The 14334-nt window shown below is 51.8% G+C and overlaps 1 protein-coding gene across 1 annotated transcript in view; it reads right to left on the reverse strand.

Annotated features, from left to right (window-relative positions):
• Positions 1–14334, reverse strand: part of SAMD4A (sterile alpha motif domain containing 4A) — a 98557-nt gene that overhangs the window by 62935 nt on the left and 21288 nt on the right. The window lies entirely within an intron of this gene.

Below are 14334 nucleotides of genomic sequence, written 5' to 3' on the forward strand. Positions count from 1 at the left end.
CGGGTATACCCGACATTTTAATTCTTTTGGCATTTAATGAAGGCGTCTGGGAAAGCAGGTGCAGCCCAGCGGATAAGTGAATGAAATAAAAATAAAAAAATTAATCGGATGGGCGATGGGGCATCTCTTAATCGAGGCTTTTCCCGCGGACGGCCCGGGAGGACCTACGACAAGTACTTATATAATGAACGCACCTTTCAACAGCGTTCATTCAAGAACGAGCTTCTTGGAAGAAAACTCTGCCCTAATTAGGTGCAGATGGCCCAATTCGAACAGGCAGGGGACACGGCTGGGGAACTGCCGAGCGGAGATCTCCGGCCCCGCGTTACGCAAGGGGTCACGCCGGCAAACCCCCTGCCACCCTTCGGACCCCAAACCCCAACTGATGCCTGAAAGAGGAAAGGGGACTTCCCTGGCTTCTCCCGGGGCTGTACAATGACCCGGCGTAAGTCCTGTGCCCCTCAAAGTTTGCTGGAGCCAAAGGGCCGCGAGCTTGACTTGCACCCTCCGGTACCCCCACGGGTTCCGTAGCTCCGGAGGCTGGGCAGATAGCTCGGGTGAAGCCATCGCCCCCGTGTCCAAGATGCTTGGGAAGCATCTCTGGGGACATCCCCACCCACTCTGCTCCGCCAGAGAGGAGCAAAGCCGATGAGTCAGACCCAGAAAGTTCACTCCCTCAACTTCTGCTCCTTGCTATAATTATCCTTTGGGGCAATTAGATAAGCAGCCCTTCCTTTAATCTTGCCATAGCTGAATTGCACGTGGTGCCATCCACCCTGGGGGGCTGGGGGCTGTCACCCAGAGCTGGTGCACTCCTTTCGTCTCCACCCATCCCAAACACAAAGCCATTTGGGACCAAACCTGAACACACACAGGCTGGAGGTGATGGGGGGAGAGGGGGTCAGAGGAAAAGCCTCGGGGGGGAAAGGAGAGGCAGGGAGAGCTGCTCATCTCGAGAAGCTGCCGTCTGGACAGCAGTAGGTTAAAGCCCAATTACCCCAGTTTGAGCTACTCCACCTCCCTCTAAATATCCTACCAAGGAGCCGGCGCATCAGGCGTGCCAAGCCCAGCAGCAACTCGCCGGAAAATTTTGGCTGGTGCCTCCCCCTCCCGCCGCACAAACCCTCGCTCTCCCTCTCTCGCAGGCACGCACAGGGAAAGGGAGGGAGAGAAGAGAAAAAACCGCAAGCAAATGTTCTGGTGCAGCATTTCCCCTCATCAGACTTTTGTACTTGAGATTCGAATCGCGTTTAGGGAATTAAAAAAAAAAAGCCCTTCCCCTGCACCGGAGGCAGCTGCAGCGGGACATGCTGCTCTCGCTCGGGCAATACCCTGCCGGTGCAAACATAAACCCCTTCGCAAGAGCTGAAATGAATTGGAAAATAGTTAAACATTACTGGCAATTTTTTTTTTTTTATATGGAAAAAAATAATCACGGTAGACGATATACGTTGGGAAACCTCCAAGACTTTGACCTTTAAATTAGCAGCTAGGACAGTCAGACAAGCACGCCTGAGGATTGCATGTACATGCAAAGGAGCTCCAGAGGTTTTTCCAAACCCTCCGCAAACAAACCACACACCTCGTTTTAAAAAAAAAAGAAAAAAAACCCTGTTTTCCTCTCGATTCGCACGTTAGGGGAGGCAGATGCTCAAGTCAGCATTACGCATGACATTGCTCAACCCTACACCGCACTCTGGGAGATTTTATTTCACGTGGACTCTCAGCTGAATAGGAGGAATGAGCCCTCTCCCCTAATTTTAAAAAGAAAAAACAAAAGGAAACTGAAGGGCTAGATTCCTAATTACTCCAAGGAGTCTTTACGTTGCTCTGACAATGAAAAAGAGCACGGGGAAGAGTGCAGAAGAAATCCATTCATCTTCTGAGGGTCCTTCGCTTGGCCGAAGTAAGACGATTCAGCTGAAAAACAAAAATCCTTATTTCGAAGCAACAAACAAATCCACTTTGTTGCAGAACGATGCAGGGGGACTTAAACCTTATCTCTGGAAAACCGGTATCAGAGGTAACAAACCCGATGTGGACATTTCCATCCTGCCTCCTCTATGGTAGCTGTAGCTGCACAATGTTTCCAGCGCTTTGGAAAAATAGTTTCAGGTTCTGCTGCCTCTATCTTGGCACCTAAACCAAGTTTCCATTAGTTAAAGGCCGAGGGATGATTTCACTTCAGAGCTGAAATGGGGAAACCAGCAAAATGAGTAAGATGCAGCTAAACATACGCTTGTGCCTTTTCTTAAGCCTGCACTGAGAAATGGGGTTTTATCAGCTTTTTTGGGGGGACCGCCTTACCCAATATGCACAGGGAGATGCTCTTAAAGAGGATTTCTGAGCTGCGTGCCAGCAAATGCACCACCATCAGGGATCAGCAGGGATGGCGTGGGACAGCCGGCACAGAGGAGACACCCCGGGACGGTGCCCGGGAGGGTGCAGGGGTGCCCTGGGATGGGCAGGGGTACGGGGAGGAAGGGATCCAGCCCAGGAAAACACCCCGGGATCCAACAGGGTCTCCCCAGGCAGCAAAGGTGCAGTAACACAGCAGACGAGGAAGCTGATCTCCGACTCGCTGCCAACAAACGCCGAGGTTATTCATGTCCAAACAAATAATTCTTCTATAAATAACACAGCCGCTCTGACTTCCTGAGCGAAACCCATCTTTTCTGGAGCTCGGAGAGGTGGAAGGAAACGGCGTCGACTTGAGGAGCTCACCGCAAGCGGCTGAACTCCGCAACGCCCGTGCAAGGGGAACGGAGACCTGCTCCTCCGTACGCTGCCCCCGTCCCCGCGGTGTGCACACACGTGCCGGCTAGTGCACGTATGACACGTGCAAGCTGCCGTGCATAGCCCTGAGCAGCTCGGGTCCTGCAAACGCGGCAGGAGGACAAGAAGACTTGTTTTTCCTTCTTGACTTTTTCCTTCTCTTTCTGCAACAATAACAAGCTTTGCGGTTCCAAGCCGTTAAGCGACAGCTCCTCACATGCATTAAAGACGCCCCTTTTAGACACCACTTCTCTGACCGAGCACGACAAAGGTATCTTGGGAGTCAGTAAGCATCAAGATACAACCTTGGCGAGGAGCCAGAACATGCTGCCAGCTTCCCCGAGCAGCGGGGACCCGACGGGGACCCAGGCCAGGCGTGCGATGGAGGTGGGAAAGGTGCAGGTATTCCCCACGAAACGGTTCCCTCCCTCTGCACCCAGCAGAGGCAAAACCCACAGGCTTGCAGGCTGCGCCCATTTAGCCTTTCTTCCTCCAACAAGGCCACCCTGGGGATGCCCCAGCGGGAGATGGCTTGGCCCGAGCGCGGGGGAGCGCGCCAGGGTCCACTCGTCTTTGGAGCATCTTCCTCATCTTGCCACTGGGCTGCCTGAATGAGCCACGAGCCTCCCCTCTCTCCGGGGGTACAAAAATAGCAGTGCTTCGGTGCACCTGAGCCCTGCCCTGAGAGAGCCGGTGAGGCCGTTCCCAAAACCACGCACTCCCTGAGTCAGACCCAGCCGTCTAGACGGAGGACATTCCTCGCCCCACCACCGGCCCGGCAGCTGGTACGAGCCGTGTCCTCACTCGTCAAGGGCAGGATCCGCGGCAAAATCCCTCGGGGCAGCCAGAAGCGGCATCCCGACCTTCCCAGGAAAGTCAACGATGCCCCGAGAAGAGGTTTTGGCACTTGCATCCCCTGGCCCATGGAGGGTGCGGCAGGGGAACGCTCGGGCATCTCCTCCAGCCCCGAGAGCTCTCTGCGGAGAGGCAGTGCCTGGCGAGACACCTCGGACACCAGGGTTAACTGAAAGCTCGTCTAGATGCCCCAGAGGACCCTTGCTAAATGGAAATCAAGCCCCCAAGGGCAAAGGATGGATCCTTTGTACCACAGCGCAGCTGGAAGCATCGTACAGCTCTTGGCATGCTCTCTGGGGCAAAGCATCTCCAGACATCCAGTGCTTCAGAGAAAAACACGCAAGATCTTCGCTAAGAGGTCTGAACCATACCCTCTTCTCTCCAGCCAGGAGAAGAAAACCAGTACAGGTGATATGCCGGAGCAGAACAGCAAGACTGGGATTTTTCCCTTCCGTTTTTAAGGAAAAGTGGGCATCTAAGACACACAAAGACCTGGATGCTTCTCCCCCCCTGCAGCTATTCTGTAACTACAACTGCACACAGGTTCCTAAACCTCTGAACATTTGAGTCCCGCTGACTTGCAACAGGTTGCAGACGTGAAGTTATTTAAAGCACTTTTAAAATATTAATTGGCATTTGCCTTACAGAGGGGAAAAAAAAAGGGAAGAGACAGAGCTAGGACCCCCAGGGATCCAGACGATCCAATTTCAGGCACCTAATTAAAATTAAATTTCAATTAATTTCCAATTACTTTATTTTAAACTTATTTTGTATTTATACTTTTTTGTTAGTTGCCTAAAAATGAGTATGTCCCTTTGGTTGCTTTTCAATTAAATATCATCTCGACACTAAAATTAGTGCTTTTATTTGCTAACTCGGAGGTTATTCAAAATCCCTACACATTTAATTCAAGGACTTAAGAGAACTTGACAGACATTCCCCACCTCCCTTTTTCACTACGGTAGGAACGATGAATCATTATATTTACTCCACGCTCATTCTTCTCAGCGATGTGTTAAACTTTGCTCAAGTGGAAACCGAAGAGCAGAATGACAAGGTAGCTTCGGCACTGTGAAATACATGTGGAGAAAGCAAGGGGATCGAAGCTTATTTCGCCTGTATTTCAGACTACCTGCTTTTTTTTTTTTTCTTATTATTTTTTAATTTTTTTTCTGGTCGGTCTCAAGAGTTTAGAATTAACGGACCTCACCTCAACTTGGGGGTTGAAGAGGAAAACATCCCCAGCCTTGCCCCAGCCCCCGATGAATTTCTTTGCTTTGAAGGGACCGGTCACTGAACAGGACCGGGCAATTCAACAGAAAGGAAGAAAATTTAGCACTTCAGCAATCTCTTTGCAGGCACTTTGCCATCGACTCCTCACCCCCAACAGTTTGACTTTCTTTAACACCTTGGCAGCAAGCAAGCAGTGCTCGAATGTTTAATATGAAGCACAGCAACTCATCGTGGTACGTTTTTATCTTAACGCAGACTGTCATCATTTGAAGCTTAGTTTTCCCTCTCTTCTTACAAAAAATATGCTTTAAACAAGCAGGGCTTTCTTAATTTTTATTTATTTTATCTGCCCTGTTCTCTATTTACATCCTGCACTTTGCCTGAGTTCCCCAGCATTACACAAAGGCAGGGAGCTGCTGCGGGGAAGCCGGATGGCTGATGCTGTGATAAATACCTGTAGGCTCTCTGCCATCGCTAATAAGGGACAGTATGTATAGAACTAGGGGGAAAAAAAAAGCTTCCCAAGAGTTGAAGTTACAGCGCTCATCGCTGGAAGGATTCCCGCTCGTTTTTGGAAGCATGCATGCCAGAAAAAAAAAGAATCCAAGAAAACCTGTGGGCGTCTGAAGCCACCTCATCTTTGAAAGACTGAAGATCTGGTTTTCAATTGGCAAAAACATCCTTCTGCAGAAAGACAAACTGCAGACAGACGCAATTCGGTGTTGCTCAGGAGTAAACCCGCACCGCGGATGCACTGCTGCTCGCAGGGAAGCTAAAACAGAAGATGTGACAGCAGAGAGGGAGCAACTCGCGGTGTGCACCAGAAGTGCCACAAAAAGCTCTGCACCAGATCCCTTGCACTTTTTGATCTGGAATAATTTTCGTTTTTTTTTCTGAAGGCATTACTGACACGTCATGTATTGCTCTTTGCCTCTTTTTTTCCCCCAAAAAAACCCTACAGAGCTCTCGTTTAAATCAGAGCTTCTTCTATTATGAACAGGGACTCCCTGGTCACTTCTTGAAGGTCTCTCCTCCCTTAGGATCATCACTGCACTCACTGCTTGACCGTCAGCACTCCGGGGTCACGGTGATAGATGCAGCCGTAGAAAAAATTGAATATCCATTAAACAACACAGTAAAGTGACTCTTCCGTGCCAGTCCATTATATATTCTTCCCAGGCTAAGCTCTGTGCTGCTGCACCAGGTTGGAGCCCCGGGCGACGTGACCGGCTCCCGATGGAGCCGAGCCAGGTTTGCAGGGAGCAGTGGGAGCCGTGGCCGTGCCAGATCATCAGCGACTTCTCCGGGAGCACGCAGGAGTACTTGTGGCTGACGACAGAAAATAAAACGTCCACGCCGAGCCCAAGACAGGCACACCGGGAGCACCGACCTCGGCGAGCGGTGCCGCAGGCAGGGAGCGGGTGTCACCGCAGTCGATGCTCGGACATCCTCGATGCCACGCGAGGGTGTTGTGGCTGGTGGCTCCTTTCGGACTGCAGACACACCAGGCTGAAGCAGAGCACCACGGCCCCAGGGACGAGCCAGGACCCCCGGCAAGCAGGGCACAGCCTTGCGCCAGCCCCGAGTGATGCTCAGGGGGCTGGGGAAAGGGAAAAGGCAAGCTGACAGCTCCCAAATGCCCCGCGCTTGCTCCCCGGGGTGACAGCCCGCTGCCAGGACAGTGACACCCACGCAGGGGGATCTGTGGTTCACTTTGGCCAGGGGACGGGGACCCTGCTGCAGCCCTTCGTGCTGCCTCCCCCAGACCCACTGCAATCCCTGCTGCAAAGCCACAGCACGGACAAGTGCTACCAGCTAACGAGGTCTCATTTAAAAAAAATAAAGGAGCAAAGATGCATCGTTCTGTTTGGGGGTTTTTGTTTGTTTTTTTATTTTTTTTCTTCTCTGCCTTCACAGTTGAGTGACACTATCAGGTCTAAAATCACTTACGCACGCTTTCAAATTGCATCTATCTTCAGTACATGAAGCTGAGAGATTCCTGGCACCAGCATACACCACAAAGGACTGAAATCGCCTATGCAGTGCAGCAAGTTTACCGTTTTCCTACACTTCTTGCTCCCAAAGGCTTTTCAGTGCCCAAGACACCTTGGGCATTGCACGACAGCCTGCAGCGGTCAAAACCGAGCTCCTGGTCCCCCTCCGTTAGGGGATCGCCAGCTCCCCCCATCAGCACAGAGCCACGGCCACCGCTCTGATGTAAACGGGTACAAACGGGAAGGAAAACCAGCCACCCTGTCCAGCAAAAATGGGTTTAAAAATCCAATGGAATAGTCAAGAAGTTACCACCTTCAAATCATTAATGCACAGCCTGAGAAATACTGTCAGCGAAACTGCAGAGCAAATGCAGTTTTTTGTTTTTAAACTGTGCAAGCAGTAGTTCTTAAAAATTCAGCTTTTCCCCAGTTTTGTTTTCATTTTGAAATCTGTCAGTTTGAATCATTCCTCCGGTCCGGGAAAGCGCTTTATGATCCTCCATCCCCAAAAACGACAGCTTTGCTCCTAACGCCTTTAGAAAGAAACAAAAATCTTTACATTCTCTTATTCCATCCTCAAAGAGACTGGTTTGATTCCTGATGCTCCGGCGTATTTCTGTCTTTTACCATACTTCAAGGCTATTTTCTCCCTGCCAAAATAGGCAAGGAAGAGCAATACAAGCCCTGCAGCTCTGGGGGAAGGGCTAGCCCTGCAGCTCTTATTATCTTTGGATGGGAAGAGGGAGAGAGACAGAGACACTGTTAATGCCTCGGATATTTCTAGATCCTACCGCTGTCCTACCACGGAAGTCTGAAACATAAAATGCCATTGGAAACATCACCTGGGGCATTTAAAAAAAACACCGTAAGAGTCTAATTGGGTTTATCAGCAGCATCTAGAGTCTCTTGGACGTAGCCAGCTTGAAGATTATGCTGGTTATACAGTTCACGTGTTGCTCTTTACGAATTCAAACCAGCACCAAACCTTCGCCTGGAGGGTCACGTCCTCCTAAACACGTCTCTGGTGTCAAACATTTTTTGGACTTGAACGTTTCCTTGCCTTTGGGATGTGACACGATATCCAGCTGCACATCAAGCCAGGGGAAGAGCAAGCCCGGGCGAGACTCATGGTCTGCATTGCTCCCCTGCGGTTCACAATTTGGTCCACAATTTCGTGACCAAGCAGATAAAAGTTGGGCGTTAACTAGTTCACAGCTGCACGATGCTTTGAAGATACAAAGTGGAGAGTTATTTTGTAGGATTAGCCCCATCTCCTCCCTGCCGCAGCCCTGACCAGCAAACGCCGAAGTTGTCAAGTGCAGTCTGCATCATCCCCCAACTGCTATGGTTGTGATGATCTATCGTCCCCAAATCCATCGTCCGACACCAGGGATGCTCTTCCCCGAGGATACATTTAAAATGGGGACTTACATTAATTGCTATGCTGAAAAGTCAGACAGAGAGCGAGCAAAGCTTCAAAGACTCATTTATTTGCCCCAGAACAAGAAACAAAGTCCTTAAGTCTGTTTTCCATTAGAAAAGAAGTAGCCCAACAGCTTCCTATTGTTCCTCTGCTTATGGGGTCCGTTTCCCAAACTTACATCTCAGCCCAGTTGGTCTGGATGGAACCTAAGGAAGTCCCCAGAAACGCTGGGGTTTTGGAAAATGAGAATTTATACCGGGAAAGCATCACTTTATAGGCCTTGCTAGCGGGAGGATATCCCATGCATCTGCTAGTCAGTCATGAACAGGGCTGGCCACACGTCCCATCGGGATGTCCCCAGCCCAAATCCCCTATCAGGCTGAGGACGCGGCCCCGTGCAGGTTGCAGGCTAAGGGATATAGCTAACTGTATAGGTACGACAGGAGTTTGACGATGCACACACAGGCTACCTTTAACCTCCCTAATTTCAGCACGGAGGGTCCCGGCAGCATGGATTACAGAGCGGGTGAATGACCCCGGCTCGGTGCTTCTCACATACCTGGGGCATCCCCAGGTCTCAGCCCCGTACGCTACAGCCAAAGGAAAGCTCTCAGGTTTTCATCCACAGCTCCATAGAACAACGGGCATCTGTTCACCGACTCCAACGGGACACAAATCCAGACTTTACAGAGTTTATCCAAAGCAATTCTTTCCAACTTCGGAAAACCGAGGCTTGCCTGGCTGAAGGACAGGCCGCGCTACTGCTGTGCACATCGGCTGTCCTGCAAACCACCCTGAGCAGCAGGGCAGACTGCAAAAACACTGATTTTTATTTTTTTTTTTTCCTTTTGAGGGAGGCAGCAGCATCTCAGTGAAACAGTCCCACAGGAGGAGTCTGGCTCGGCTCCGGAGACCAAGCACGGGTCCGATAGGAACAGGACTTGCTGTGCCGGTGGTACGGGAAATCTCTCCTACCCCTTCACAGATGTTCCTCCAAACACTTCTGCTAATTGAATCAACACCTCCCTGTTCAGATGAACATATGGCTGCATTTGTACCAGCAGTGCTTTTACTTTAAGAGCTCCTACAAGGTGCTTTAAGGAGACGCTGGACCGCTAAACTATCATTAGAGACCTTTTTATGAAAAATAATAGGCTTTAGGGTCATCCCCCCCCGCCCCCGCAGAGCCTGACCATCACTGCAGGGTCTGGGTGCAAGCCTTGAAGCCGTGGTCCAGGTGCCTGGCTCGAGGACACAAGCCGTCCCCTGCTTCCACAGGCATCCAGCTGGAAAAGGTCCAGAGAGCTCTAATTAACCAAACTGCTCGTTTACCTTTACGGAGCCGCTTTTCCCAGGGGCTCCACCGGAGATGAGGGAGGGATGCTGTGCCCCACGGGGGGGGGGCAGACGGATGCAGAGCTCACACAGGTGCTAGCGTAATCCAGCCTCTCCCCTACACTGGTTTTATGGCCAGGAGGACAAACGGGAGAGTTGGGAAAAGGTGGCGGGGAACACGAAAGCTCACCGAGACGAGAGCAGCTCCACCAAACTCCCCGCCACACCGGGAAGGGGTTTGCCAGGGGATGCGCCGGGACCGTCTCCTCCCGACGAATCGCTCCTCCCTCCCGCAGGGGCACCCAGGTCTCATTATACATAATCCTGTCTCCTCTCGGAATAAGGTTCTACCGTACAAAAAAAAAAAACCTGCTAGCAGCATTAAACCAGAAAAAGGACCCTCCGGGTGAGAGGGGCCATGGGGAGCAGGGAACCCATGTAACACTCCTCTCCGGAGGGGCACGAGGCGGCTGCGGAGCCACAAACGGTTTAAGGCGGCAGAAGCTGACGCTGATGCTAAAAGCAGCCCCGAGCTGTTCCTCCTTCCAGCAGCGAGGTTTGCTCGGCCGTGTCCTGCAGATGGTGGGGCTGAAAGCATGTGGGGCGAAGCCAGAAGGGGTGCAAAGGGGGCAGAAATGCCTTCTTCTATGGCAACGTGGTTGGCTTGCGGGTTTTCGCTAAGTTTTGGGAGAGAATATGGATAACGGGGCACACATGGGCCAGAAGGAAGGGGAGCTATGGTTTAAAAAAAAAAAAAAAAGCAAAAGGCAGGAGAGTGGGACCAAAAAAAGAAACCCCGTTAGAAGTGATGCAGAGCTGGCTTTCAGTGCTCCGAACCTTGCGTTTTCTGGCCTTGTTTATGAAACACAAATAATCCAGCCTTCTCCGTAAGCAGCCAGATCCGGTGGAATTACATGTCTGAATACTCTCGGTAAACAGACGGAAAGCTGTGGAAACATAGCTTAAGGCAATATGCATTAACAAGGGGGCCTTTATCGCTCAACCTGGCTCTTCCTGGCAGAGGAAAACCCGCTGGCCCCAGCTGAAGCCCATGCGACTGGTGCGTTCGATCGGCTGCAAGCCGGCCGGTCGCTCCGAGCGGGGATACACCCGGCTGTCTTTATTTATTTGCCCCTCGTGATGCAGATGGGACCCACTGGAAACGGGCAGCCAAGGGGCAGGCGGGGGAGGAGGGATGCTGCTACCCACCACCGTCCCTTCCTGGGGTGGGAGAAGGGATGGCGAGAGCCAAACACGTAGGAACCACCTTCCCCCCCGCAGCGCCGAGCATCTGCTTGCGTCTCCCGATGGAGGTCCTACGCGCTGCTGACATGTGCCGTCGGCGAGGTTAGGCACAGGAGAGAGGATTTCCTGCCAGAGGAGCACATCATCCGCTGGAGAGCGCGACAGGCGAGAGCCTGACCCCGTTTTGCGGAGTTGGTGGAAAATGCCGAAATAAAATCCAGCTCACCCAAAAACCAGGAGCTCAGCTACGGGGATGACAGAGCACAATTGTCTGGCCAGACCGGAGGATCGGCATGCTCCCTTCTGGCCGGAGGATCTAAGGATCTGAAAGTATTTTCCAGACCAAAACCATACTTAGTTATTTTCAATGATCTTCTGTTAAGGAGAGCCCTATTCCTACAGGGATGAACTCCCATCTCTGCCGAGAAGTTACACCAAGCCTTATGCAAGGAAACCTCAGTGCAAGGGCAGCAGAGGGGTCTGCGGAGCAACTTCACCTTCACCCACCATCTGCGTGGTGATGAAGCAAAGCAATGCTTCTTGCATGCTGGAGAAAAGGGGGGGGGGGGGGGGGAGGGGGGAAGTTGGCCAAGATGCGCGTGGCCACGTCCAGGCACACCCCAAAGCAGAAACCCCCATCCCCATCTCTCCCCGCTTCACCCGCATGAAGGATTGCAAAGCTACTGCAGCCTCCTGCTTCCACAGTGTGCTGCAGAATAAATAATTATACTCAGTTAAAAGAAATTATTATACTCAGCTCAGACACCTCAGCTCTTATTTGTTTCTCGCGAGGAACGTTCCAGGCTATTCTTGACAAAAAAAAAAAACCAACAACCCAGGAAATTCAGGTGGAGCCTTATTTACTTTTTCCTACCCAAAGAAACTTTCCTTTTATTTAAACCTCGTTGCCTGATGCCAGAAGGGGAGTCAGGCCTCCTGACGAAGAGCTGCAGTCCTCCGTGACTGTCAGAAGGGGAAAAATAAAGAGTCATGCAAGTGCACGTCCTGAGCAGGGACCTGTAACGCAAGATGAGGACGCGGAAAGAAGGGAAAGACAAGGCTTGGCTTCGGAAACTGGAGGTCACAGAGAACACCACTGGGCTGATGATTATTCCTATATTTACACTTTCAACGGTACAGGTGATTTTTAAAGCCACGCTGAAAGATATCAGCACATTTCTATGTGTACATTAGCAGGCACCATCCCAGTGCTATACAGCACCGTGCCTACACCCACACTTTGTGCTTACGGCAGCGTTTTCTATCCGAAGACCTCAGCGTGAATTAATTTAGCTTCCCAGCACCCTTGCCAGGTAGATTATCTTCCTCTTACTGAAAGAGAGGAGGAACAAGAAACAAACAGCGGCTAAAGATGAAGCCATCCCACCGGGATTGCCTTTAGCACAGACCTTTATGTATTTTTATTTTTTTTTCCCCCCAAATCAGCAAAAAAGTGTGTTTCCAATAGAAAGCACACAAAAGGTCAAGCGGACTGATGGATGCTGATACTCTGACTTCAACCCATGCCTGCAGAGGCAGGAGCTGCGTGCTTGTGTGCTCTGCAAGTCCACGCCAACCTGACTTTTTCCAGCCAAAAAGCACACATTTTATAGCCCAAACACAATTACAGGACAACGCTGTACATTGGGGACACAGGGATGTGGGTGCACAGACCTCGAGACCCCACAAGAGCCGCTCTCACCGCTGCTTGTCTTCCCTCAACAACCCTAATTCCTGATGACTTGACTTGGAAGCGGGAGCAGGGATGTCGCAGGTGGGGTGGAAATACAGAATTGGGCCGGGGAGGGTGGTGGATCCAGCAGGAGGGGAGTAGGAGAAGCAGCTCCGGTCACTGCGGACACCCTGTCCCGCTCCTGCCCCACGGCGCAGCCGCTCGCAGCCTGCGCCTGCGCGAGCCGGCTCCTAAATTTAAAACAGCCAGAGAGCAGCTTTGAAACAACAGCCAAGCCTTGGGGTTATGTGCATGCCGGGGGAGGGAGGGAATACATCCCCCACGCTTTCCTTCGGCTTATCTCGTGGTCTTGGAGGCGAGGAGCAGCTCTGGCACCCACCAGACAGTGCCTTCATCCAAACCTTTACCATTTCCCTGCCGAAAGCAGCGCAAGCAGCGGCTTTAAGAGGTCTGGATTAGGGGCATCACTCTCACAGTCATGCCGTGGCGCATGGGAGGCAACGAGGGATTCCCCCCTGGGGCCAAAGGGTCCCCGCGCTCCCACCCCGCAGCAAGCCTGGGTGGGCAGGCACCTCTTCCTCCTAACACACGCGAATTCCCATCCGTCCCCCTCCCGGAGCGGAATCGTAGAATCATTTAGGTTGGAAAAGACCTTTTAAGATAATCGAGTCCAACCGTTAACCTAACACTGCCAAGTCCACCACTAAACCATGTCCCTAAAGCGCCACATCTACACGTCTTTTAAATACCTCCAGGGATGGAAGCTGATATCCGACCATCCCCACCGGCTGCGTGAGGTCCACCCAGCTGATGCTCTCCTGGAGGGTCTCCAAAGGACACCGGGGTAGAGCCGGAGGGGACCCCACCACTGAGCGAGGGGAGGGAGGACGGCACAAAGCAGGGTTTGCGTGGGGATCCCTCGACTCAGGGTGCTGCACGCCCCCCCTGCACCCCGCTGCCTCGGCATGCCTTCATCCTGCTCCTCTCGGGATGGTGACGGGGAGCCTTCCCCGGGAACGAGCTCTCGGCTTGCGCGTGGACCAACGCGCAGCAGAAAAAAAGAAGTGTACAAAACGAGTGGTGCATGTAAAACCCCCGGGGAAAAAAGAAAAGTGAAACAAAGCTTGCATGTTTTGGGCGAGGTTCAGATACACCATAGCACACCATCATCATCCTCGGTGACTCCAAGAGCCCCTGCAGCTTCTGCTTGGGTCAAAAGGCCCACTATGCCTCTAAACTACCCAAGAAATCCCCTACAGCTATTGTTTCAGACAGAAGATGCTTCCTCTTTCATGGCAGTAATAAAAACCGAGATATTTGTGTGGCTTCTGCTTTGATGGGAAAACGGCTGAGGCTGAGAAACATGCGGCCACAACAAATCCCGTGCGACCCCTTCTCACGCTTCGCTGCCTGGCTCCGGCGCTAGGGACAATACATTTTTCTTTATCCCCAAGTAGGATTTCCCCTTCTTTTTTCTCCTCTTTACCACACATCACCAGCCAAAGGGATATCTGAGGGGAAGGATGAACAGTAACCGGCAAAAAGCTGGTTTTTCGAAAACAATTTCAACACGGCACTGCCCCGCTCACCTTCTATTTGATATACAGTAGGAAGCTGAAATCCTTTGGACAGAGGGAGGAGTACCGCAGCAGCCCCAGCTCCAGACCCAACCGTCCAGTCCCATCCCACAACCCTGAAGGTTTTTTTTTTCCTGCAATCACAAACCCTTTTTGCTCAGGAGTGGGCATGCACGGCCCGTGCCACCGCGAACCCCTTTCCCC

This window comes from Pygoscelis adeliae, unplaced genomic scaffold (genome assembly GCF_000699105.1).
Source record: "Pygoscelis adeliae isolate BGI_AS28 unplaced genomic scaffold, ASM69910v1 Scaffold314, whole genome shotgun sequence".
NCBI classification, from domain to species: Eukaryota; Metazoa; Chordata; class Aves; order Sphenisciformes; family Spheniscidae; genus Pygoscelis; species Pygoscelis adeliae.